This window comes from Calonectris borealis, chromosome 9, assembly GCF_964195595.1.
Source record: "Calonectris borealis chromosome 9, bCalBor7.hap1.2, whole genome shotgun sequence".
NCBI lineage: Eukaryota > Metazoa > Chordata > Aves > Procellariiformes > Procellariidae > Calonectris > Calonectris borealis.
This window is the reverse complement of record NC_134320.1, coordinates 1,210,544-1,221,558: the sequence shown is the minus strand read 5'-3', so window position 1 is coordinate 1,221,558 and position 11,015 is coordinate 1,210,544.

The window sequence follows — 11,015 nt, the reverse complement described above, 5'->3', positions numbered from 1 at the left end:
TTTCATAATCTCTATATAACAAAGTTATTTGTAGAATAACTTCCAGTTCTCCAAGTGAACTGTAGGTCGCATCCTCTACGTGGTGGCACCATGAGGCAGGTTACACTTCAGCACAATGTGAAGCGTGAAAAATTGCCTTTTGTCTCGCACTGTCTTCAGAGTAAAGCACCTATAGCCTCAAGTGTTTGTGCAACTGCATGGCTGGGAGCATTGCCCTGACAGGCTCCGTAGCGATCGTAGCATTTTAGGAGACTCTGGTCTGCAAGTATGAGCAACTGGATTTGGCTGTGTTGGGCAGCTGGATTTGGCTGTCATGCAGAAGTGCAGCTTTTGTTCTTTCCAGAGTTCTGAACCTTGCTGAAGAAAATTAATCCTTTCTAATTAGTATCACGTGAGGCAGAACTTTGTGTGGTCTGTTCTCAGTCTCTCAGGCTGCCCCATTGCATTGCCAAGATAAAATGGAGTGTCCTCAAAATGCAGGAGCTTTTCTATCTGTACTTTGGTGTTAGTTATCTGTGGCTAGTGAACCAAGTCTTGCTTTATCCTAGAAGGAAATTTTCCTGCTGGCTCTAATATAGGTCAAGTTTGGGCATGTTATGATGGGCTGTTTTTGCTTGAATGAACTGAAACTGCTTTCATTTGGTTGGCTTTGGAGTCGCTGAGGTTGTTGGGGATAGCAGGAAGGCTTTGGTTGTGTGGACTTCTGTGGTCTCTTTCCTTTCTGACCCAGGAAAACTACGCAATGTCAGTACTTGTTTACCATGACTTGGTTGTTCAAGCTATCAGTGGCAGAGTTATTCGTATCCAGATCTGTGTTATGATGGGATCTACAGAAGTCATAGCTGTAAGATTTACTTGAGATTGGAAAACAGCCCAGGGTGAAAATGGCACACATTGTATGCACTTCACAGGGTAGCATATGCTTCACTGAGTGCGCTGTAGTAGTCACATACGAGATGTATATCTTGCGAGATCTGCTCACGTCTGGTAGGTATCTGAAGTGACATCTAACCGCTGTGGCCTCAAGGTGGGTTAGGGATGTACTGCACTTGAAGCTGCTCTGCTCAATCAGCACTAGCCGCGGGAGTGGTAAACTACGTCAGCTTTCCTTTCGATGGGCTGTTTCTCATCTACTCCTAGTAGATGCACACATCAGTAGAGACGGAGAAGTGGTTTAGTGTGGCATTAAGGTATAGATACAACTATCAATTTTGGAAATTCTACTTTTATTGAAACATGCTTCACCTGCAGGGGTTAAAGCTAGGATAGGCATTTTGCTGATAGCAGAGCTTCCTTGAGTAGATGCCTTGCAGGAATTTATTGTACCTGAGATTGCAAATAGCTTTCATGCTGGCATTTTTCTTCACTGCTGCATGTGATATATCTTAGCTCCGTGGCCTTTTAAGAAAGCTCTTGAGGAGCAGGTCACTTGAGTAGAAGATTGAAAATACAGACTTTCTGGCAGGAGCATGATATCAGTAGCTTCTAGAATCATAGAATCATAGAATCATACAGGTTGGAAAAGACCTCTAAGATCATCGTGTCCAACCGTCAACCCAACACACCATGCCCACTACACCATGTCCCCAAGCGCCTCATCTACACGTCTTTTAAATACTTCCAGGGATGGTGACTCCACCACTTCCCTGGGCAGCCTGGTCCAAGGCCTGACCACTCTTTCAGTAAAGAAATTTCTCCTAATGTCCAATCTAAACCTCCCTTGGCGCAACTTGAGGCCATTTCCTCTTGTCCTATTGCTTGTTACTTGGCAGAAGAGACCAACCCCCACCTCACTACAACCTCCTTTCAGGTAGTTGTAGAGCGCGATGAGGTCTCCCCTCAACCTCCTTTTCTCCAGACTAAACAACCCCAGTTCCCTCAGCCGCTCCTCATAAGACTTATGCTCTACTTCTACTCTTAAAATACACAGAAAAGTCTCAGTGTTGAAGTTTGGATTGATCAATACCTGTTACCTGAATACAAATATACGCCTTCTTACCAAGGTCCATTGTGGCACCATGTTTCATGCTGGAGAGGTGTCAAGAGCATGTTGATGATCGTCTTTGGGCTTACAAGCTCCATGGGCAGTTTTTCCATGTAACTCAAGAGACGCCTTGGAGAATCAAAGCATTCTTCTTGGGTGTCTTGGCCAGCCTTCATGTTCAGGTTGTCCTCTGTTTCCCGCTGTAACTGTCTCCAGGTTTTCAGCGAAGGGTGAGGCTGACATGGCAAAAGGAGGTGCACATGAAGATGGTGCTGTTTGTTTCTACTAGAGGTGACCTTGTTTTATTGAAGTTTATTTGATTTTGTTTGCTTGAGTTTGGCACTAAGAATCGGCACCCCACCCCAAAGCGTTTGTCTGACAGCCTTTGTGCTAGGATTTGTGAGAAGGCTTTCAACTATTTGCTCTGGAAAGACACGTATGTGGTGTGCTCTAAACTACGTGCATGGAAAGGGCTTGAGTCAGCTGGTGCTTTTCAGAAGAAAGTGGAAATATTGCTGAGACTGTGGAATTTGTGTAAAGGTATTGAGTTTTGAGCATTTTTTGTGGTAGGTGATGGATATGAATCATTTTGAAGAAAAGGAGGATTAAAAAAAAAAAAATCCTACATGAAGAGTGGTATGAGTGCATCAACAACACACTGCATGGGTACATTCCTTGCAGGTAAATCGGTGTACTTAGGGCCAAGTGCAAATTTGGCCATCTCCTGCAGTTCAGTCCCAAAGTCCCACGGTCCCAGCTCTGAAATGCTTACCTTTGGAAGCAGGCAAATACACACACCACACGCAAATACGAATGCCAGTGTTAAACCTCACTTGACACGAATGAAAGTGAACAGGCAGGAAAGGTGTTCATGCAAGCTTTGCTGTAGTGTTCTGGCAACACTTGGTGTGTTTTCTATCTAACACATGGTATATTTTTTCAGCATGGCATGTGACTTGTGCAAATGATCTGTGACCCAAGGATCGTGTGTGTTCAAGGCTGTGTTAGCTTAAGAAATCCTCTATTTGCCAGGTGAACTCCTCTTGGTGTTGGCAGATTGTTACTGCAGGATGCGAGGTGAGTCCAGCCATAGCCTTTGAATCTCAGCCTAGAAATTTTAGTGAGAAGCCATTGGAAGAAGTAAAAGGAATCTGATTAAAATAAGAAAAAGGGCAGGCTGCCTCCTGAGGCTGGCAGCCTGCTGAGAACTGATGTGAGCGAGGTTTAATCCAAATAGCTTACTGGAGCCACAGAGTGCCCGATAAGGAGCCAATCTGGCAGCTGAGATCTGCAGTGCTGCTGCTGGGGGAGTGAGGCTTTTACACCCTTGCACATCCAGGTTCTTGCAACCGGATAAGGACATTCCTGCAGCCATTTGTGCGTTCCACGTGGTGATGCTCTTGGTAATTGCTGCTTCCTCCCTGGTAAGGATATGGAGAAAGTATCTTCTCTCTGGAGTGCCACCTTGCAAATATCAGATTGAAATGGCATTACAGGGAGGGACTATTTTGGGGGTGGAGGGAACATGCTTTATTTCTGATGGCTCATCTCGTTCCTGCAAGGAGTGAACCTCGCCTATCTTAACCTCTAACTGTATCTTGCCTTGGAGCAACATCTCATTAGTGCTGCTAAGCCCTTGCTAAGTATTGCCTATTTGGTAAAAAGAAGCAGCTTGTATTACCATGCAGTAGCTCTGTAGCAGAAGGCAAGGTTTGATTGTAAGGTTCGGTGTTTTTGGGGGTCAGTTACTGGCCTGATTGAGGCCGAGTATACTAGGCGTAGGACTCGGGAGAGCTTGGTGTGTGTTCTCACGTGCTGACTTATATTGGTGTCCGACAGCCCCACAAGAGCTGCACCAGCTGAATGCTCCTTGATTGCACTGTCTCGCGTTTGAGCCATCGGCGGTCATGCTTCCCTTGGCTGGAAAAGGCAATAACGTTAGTTCTGTCTCCTTCCTTTCATGGCACAGAAACTGTTCCCAGTTGCATAAACAAACGAGTGTGGCTCATTAACTCTAGGACCTGCTCTCACTCCAAGTCTGATGCTCCAGATAGCAGGTTCCTTTTTCATGGCTGCACGGCAGCTGAAACAGCCAGACATGTCAGCTTTACAAAAGCTTCAAATCAAAACATTTTTCCACTAAGAAACCCAAGAAATATGCAAAGTTAAACAAAATAACTACCCCAAGTGTATTTCTGATTCAGCTGTTGGCTTCTGTGCATTCCTAGGGTGGGAGAGGCTGGATGCATCAAATAACCCCGTCTCCTCCTCTCCCTCCCTCCTGCCCCCCAGCCTCTTCTTCAGCTCAGTCTCATCTGTAGTCTCAGCTTCCACCTTGTTTTCTCCTGCTCAAGTGAGATACACTTCATTTTAGTTTATTCTAGCTCTTTTTTACTTAGTAAGTTTTAGAACAGCCTCTTCTGTTGTCTCCTTTTGTGTTACCATCCCCTGAGCTTTTGAACTGATGAGCTGGGTTATCTCTGGAAGTAAACCTCCAGGATCCAATAACTCTTCCTGTGCCTTGCATCCATGCGGAGCCAAAACAGATTGCAAACAACCAGAAACCCTGGTGCTGGCTGCGGGCGATCCCCCAATCCGAGAACTTGGGCTCGTTAGTAAGATTCATCTCGCAGAAACTGTAGCTTGTAAGAGAAGGACCTATGGGGTGCAGTTCATTTCATCCTGTAGACAACAATGAAAATGGCTTGGACCTATGTCCTGATGTGTGTGGACACCTATGTCCAGAGACATGCGGCAACTGTGGTGGGGATATATCTGGTGATTCCCTGTCACCTTGCTTGATGGAAGTCACTTGGTCTGCAGCCGTGTGCCCTGTATCCCATCCTGTCCTCCAGCAGGAGAGCTTGCTTCTGATGGAATCCTTCCTACTTGCAGACACAAGAATGGCTCCCCTTCCTCCACAGATACCCTCTTCAGACTGCAGCAAAAACCCCCTTGTGTTTTTGTGGCCCCTTGGCACACAAGTCAGGGGTTCCCTCTGATCTGGCAGGCTAAGAACTGCAGAAGCGTGGCGTTGTGCAGCTTGCGTGGGAGAGACCTGCAGCAGAGTCCGGCTGCTCGGGGATTGTCTCTTGGAGCTGTCCAACACCTTCAAAAGAAGCATTTTCAGTATTTTAATTTTTTTTAAACCAAGTTCTGTGCAGGTCCCAGGCTTGCTTGCCCAACAAAAGCTGATCACTCTCTAAGGGTGAGGGTTAGGGATGAAGGTCAGGGGAGGTGGCTCCAATACGTTTGTGGTGCTTCAGCCTCTAGAATAGACTTGGAGAAGGCTGGAAGCTGAAGCCCCAGGTGCTGCGTCCATTTCTGCTGCAAAGCTCGGGTGAAAGCAAGTAGGAATCTCTTCTGGATGTGCTTGAGATGTGATAGCCGGTGCAGAATGCAAATCAAGTGCTGTAGCTAACATGTAAAAGCTGTCTTCAAGCTTACCCGGCCCTAGAGATCCTGCTTAGGGCTGCTCAGCCACCTGCCCAGACCCTCTGTGTCCCACACCTCTGCCAGGCAGCTTCAGTCTAACGCTGCCGTGAGCGCTTCTTGGTTCTTCAAGCCCCCTTGCCTGCAGAGCAGCAGGCTGTCCCTCGGCGATGGCCTTCCTCTCCATCAAAATGGAGCTGAGCTGGTGAGACTTTAAATAAAACTGTCCTCCAAGCTTTGTTTTTGAGCTGAGAGAAACCCACAGATAGGGAAAGTGCTGTGCTGGGGATGATTCATCCTCTAGGAGGAAAAATAAATGAATTGTCTGTCCTTAGTGATGCAAATGGGACAGATGTTGGCAACACCTCCCTAGGAAATGCTGAAGACCAGACTGAATAATAGTGTTTGATTGAAAGAGGGCTTGAAGGAATAGGGAAGTGGACTGACTAAACTTGTCTTTGCAGAAATGTCAGAAGTCTTAGGAGTAAGCCTGGAGGTGGGGAGACAGCCAGCTGGCTTTGGAAGAGAATATTGATACAATGGGCATGAGAGAAGGATAATACAAGCAGCATGAGCAATGAGGTAGTCAAATACCAGGTGAGAACGGGTATGTTGGCCTGACAGGAGGCTTCGGTCTTTTGTGTTGGGTAAATGTCGTGTTTGGAGTTTCTCTTTTTGATGCATAAATGGCTGTTTTCATGGAGCAGCTGGACAGGACACCCCAGAAAGACACTAATTCAGCTTGGTCCTGGATGATGCGCAGGACCAGCTGTAAAATTACTGGAGAGCTGCTGGGTACCAGTGACCAAACTGTGCTTAGATCTGCAGTCCTTGCTGGCGCAGTAAACGCGAGAGAGCAAAGGGGCGAGGGGGGGGAAATCCCACAACCAAAAAATCCACACCAAACCGGCGTTTAATTTTGAAAAGGGGAACTGTGTAAAACCAAAAGCAGTTTAAGGGAAAAAAGAAAAGCCTGTCAGAAGGGTAACACGCTCTGAGGTTCTGCTCGCAGAACTTCGTTCCTGGTTTGAATGCTGGCCAGAGGGCTAAAATCCAAGTTTTAAATGCCCTCTTTTAGCTGGTGGAGATTTACCTGTCAACAGATAAAAGCACATAGGAGAGATTCCTGAAGTTTAGGGGCAGATCAGGCTACTGTGTGGATAGTGCTGCTGGAGTACCGCGGGAAGTCTTCGGTGGTGGTGTGCCGTGACGTTCGGGCCACGGCAGCGCGGAGGGAGGGAAGGGCACAGGCGAAGGGCACCGAGGAGCAGCAGAGCGCCTTGCCCTGGACCAGGAGCATCTCAGCTGGGAAGTGCGGGCAGGAGTAAGGAAGTAAGAGGCCAGAAGCAGAGGACTCTGCCTGCCTGGGAGGAGCGTGCAGCACAGCTCTGGTGAGCAGTACCCCTTTTTTACCACTCTTGTAAAGCTCGTTTTGTTCGTCTGCTTCAGCGTGCTCAGACTGGTGACGTCTGCTTTGTAAGGCCAAAGGGAGGGTTTCAGGCAGATTAAATAGTGTTAGTTTTACTTTCACTTGCTTTAAAACTCCAGTTTTCTTTGAAGAGGAGGATTTTGAGAAGGAACAAAGTGCCGGCAGCTGATGGACAAGCTGTTCCCTGTGTTGCAATATTCAGGCTCCCAAGAAACAGCAGTCGCTAAGGGCAAGGTTGTGTAAAAATGATTTTTTTTTTTTAATTTTACATAATACAGAAGAGAAAGAAATGTGTAGCTGAAGCTGCCTTGCTGGAGGATTTATAGGGGCAGGGAGGAATGGGATAGCAAGGCAGCCTGGGCCATACAGCCAAAGTCTACGGGGTAACACAGAGCTGACACAGCAAAGTGCATCAGCAATAAAATGCTACTCGGGGAGGGGGAAGAGTTGAAATGTCCATGTATGCTATAGGCGAAAGGGAAGGGGGTAGGGGGCAAGTAGCTAACCTGTGATTTAGAGACCTAGGTTCATTTCGCTGCTCTGCTCCACGCTGCTTCTGCCACATTAAATAGCTCGCTCAAACTCTTGAGGCCTTGGTTTCCCCTTCAGAAAGTCCTGGCCTGTGTCACAGGGGTGTTGTGCAAAGGAAAAATAGGAGAAAACTGGTAGTTGCTCCCAGCTTCTAATCAGGCAGAGTTGTCAGTTAATTAGGCAGGGGAAATAAAACATGTGAAGAGGGAATTGCTGACAGCTTCTTTGGGACTAGTGGGAGGGGGGAAAACCTGTACTGCATCTCCAAGTGGCCCTTTCACAGGGTGCCATCGTAAATTAACTACCAAATTTTGTCTCTGAAACAAAGGAGCGGGTTATTAAAGGGACTGAGGAGACAGAGACCATTGGCCTTGAACTCTTATAACACACTGGGATGATAAAAACCCATTGAAAAGTTTGCTAGTAAAACTATTTTCATCCGAGTTCGTCCTCTCTCCAGGCAGGATGATGCTGGCAGCTGAGTTATGGGTCCAGCTGGTCTCAGAAAATGCTGTATGATGGCAGCAATGTGCGTGCGAATCAAGGCCATCTCCATCAAAAAAGGTGTTTTCAGTGTCAGTACGTCCAGCAGAAATCCCAGCTGCTTGTAGTTGTTGTTCTTGGGAGACAAGTTAAACTTCAGGCTACTTCAGGTCAGTCACCTTTCCTTCTCCGATGTTATTTTAAATGGGGATATCTCGGTCCTATCTGCGGAGACTGTTCCTAGCTTTGTTTTGGCAATATATGTTGGGATATAACAAAGAATGCGGGTTCTGGGAAAAGCTGTGAATTCCAGCTCTGCTCAGCATTTGGGGAAAACAATATTATTGTACGTCAGAGCCAATTTTGGGCTTCTGCAGGGAGTTCTTGTGCCTCAGGGAATCTGTAGTGATGTGTGCCTGACTCCTCTGTACTGATGCAGCTTGGGATGATGTTGGCTGCTACCCAGTCTCTCTCTCTCTGCGGTGCCAACTTTGCAGAACATCTGACTGCGCTCGCAGCTCGAGTCTTGGCTTTTCGGTTGCGATCTCCCAAGACTCTCAGCCAGAAAGGTGTACTTGGGAGCCACGTGAATACGTCTTCCTAGAAACAGGAGTACTTCCCTGGGTTGGAACAAAACTGCCCGCACGTTAATGTCTCAGATCTTAAGAAGTGTGCTCGTTTAAGCTAGGACCACCTCCGTAGCTGACTTCTCCGTCCAGTTGTGACAGTGGCCTCCAGTGTGATTCACGGACCCGCAGAAGTCCATGAATAGATACAGCTCAGTGCTGTATCTTCTGCATTAATTTGGATTTTAATTCAGCAATGGTGCTGGTGGGGCTGCGTGTTTTCCACCCTTGCAGTGGGGGGAGTGCCAGCTCGCCTTTTCAGGTGCTGTGATGCTTTCCCTGCAATATCTTCCTTTTATTGTTTGGCTGTAGTGAGCAAATTGTATCAACCCTACACAATTCCTGGGGTGGGTAAACTGTGGATTTACCTAGCAGTGTAATGAAATTTGTCATCTTTTTTCCCCCTCTGATCCTTTTCGCACACCTCACACTTGTTTTTCTGCTGAGGAGCAAGCTGACATTTTCGTGGAGCGTGGAAAGTACACTAAGTCTTCAGGGATAAATTAAAATGCTGTTTCTAACACCTGGTTGCAGAGCTGCATTAGGATTGCCCTTTTTCCTTGTGTAACACTCATGTAATGAGGAGTGCATCTCATCATGAACAATTATCTATACTGAAAAGCTTAAGTATGACTCCCAAACAAGCTAAAAAAAAGAAAAAACAAACCACTTTTAACAATAATAATAATAAAAAGCTTAATGACCTTGGTTGTACATGCAGAGCTCTAAGTTTTGCTACAAGAAGGGACTTGCAGATATTGTCTCTGAGTCTATAGAAACACATAACTCTTTCAAAGCTCCTTTGTTCCTTTGGATAGCGAGAGCCATTCTGGGTGTGTTTCTCTAATCTTGAAATCTCTGAGCTTTAAGGGAAAAAAAATTAAGTTAATTAAAACAATTTTTACATGTATTCTTATGCGGTGCTTCTGAGTGTGGTACCAGACTACGTGGCTGGCTGCAGAATCCCCAATTTCTGTCCTTATGTAGTGATCGCTAAAAAAGCAGAAATCTTTTACCGTTATCCCCTCCTTAAATCTCTGCTTTGGTTTGAAACTCTGCTGTTTAGCTTTTAGTGGATTAATATCCTATTTCTCAGCATGTCCGCTCAATAGACGCCGAATCCCAGCGGGGAAGCTTGGAGCCGTAGGAAGGAGAGGTGGGTGGGAGAGCGCGTTAAGCAGTTGTCCCTCCCACGAATATATTTCCTCTTTGCAAGTCGTTGATGAGATGCCGCGTAGTCGCAGGAAGCTTGAGTGCTGCCACTTCTTTTTTATCGTGTTCCTGTGTCCTGGCAAAGTTCATCTGACATTAATTGGCGTCAGACTTGCGTTTTCCTCCAGCTCCCTGGAGCAGAAACTGTTCCTCCCCTTGCTCTGCTGGCGTGGGTGAAGACGTGTCTCCAGCTGACCTGGGTGCAATGGGAGCCTTGGTGGTTGGACCCTCATAGATTAGCAATGATGTGGAGCAGCTGTACGGCTTGTCCTCTGTCCAGTGCAGACCCCAAGCTTCTCGGTTGTGCCAGCCAAAAGTCCATGCCCGGACCATGCCCAACGCTGATATTTGGCTGGTACGTGCAGACCACCTCCTCCGCGTTCATCCTGACTGTGCTGGCCTGGGCAGAAACCCATTGCTGATTCCTCAGCCAGGAGCAGCGTCTCCTTTTACTGCTTTAGAAGTCAATTTGGACTTCTTTCATCTGACATTGGTGCCTGGCAGGTCTCTGTGGCTCAGAAACCTGAGGGTTTCCTGGCTCTCCTGTCCCTGTGTGGTCAGGTTGCACCAGGGACAGCCCAGATTTGGTGAACTGGTGTTACTGCCTGTGACAGCCTACCACAGCATCGAAGTGAGCTCTGCGAAGAGCAGAAGGGAAGCTAGAAAACATGAGACTGCCAAATGATGCTTTTTAGTGTTTCTTCAAATCTGCCTTCATAAAAATCCCGAGGTCTGGAGTCCTGTCCTTATGTGAACATCTCATCAAAGTACCACAGCAAGTTTCTAGCCCTGAAGAACCAAAAACTGGAAAGCGAATGGACTCTAATAGGAGAGACATCTTAATTTCACCCTGGCATAAAAAGCTTCTAATTCTTTTTTTTTTTAACATGTTAGAAGAAAAGCGTTTTCAGTCACACGTGGAGTAGATACCGGTAACGCGTAAATCCTTTAGCATCGCCCCGCTTGCTGGGACAGCGCTAGCACAGGAAATCAGGAAATCGTTGCTGCTTAGTGTTTGACTGCAAAAATACTGTAATCTTTTGATACCATTTGGTGGAGGAAGTGGTTTTAAGTGTTGATTAATTGCTCGGACTTTTGGGGTTTTTTTGTCTTGAACATTTAATTTCCCAATCTCAAGTTTTCATTCTTGCCCCAGACAAGACGCTTGCTCAAGTCACCCACTTTGTTCAGCTGCTGTGTCCGTCTGGTGTTGCAAAACCCCGCAGCCTTTCCAGGAGCTGTAAGGTGCAACTCAAAAGCTGCAGGAGAAGCATCTGTGTGTCTCCTTGCCTGCAGCAGATGCTGCTTGTCCTTGGGG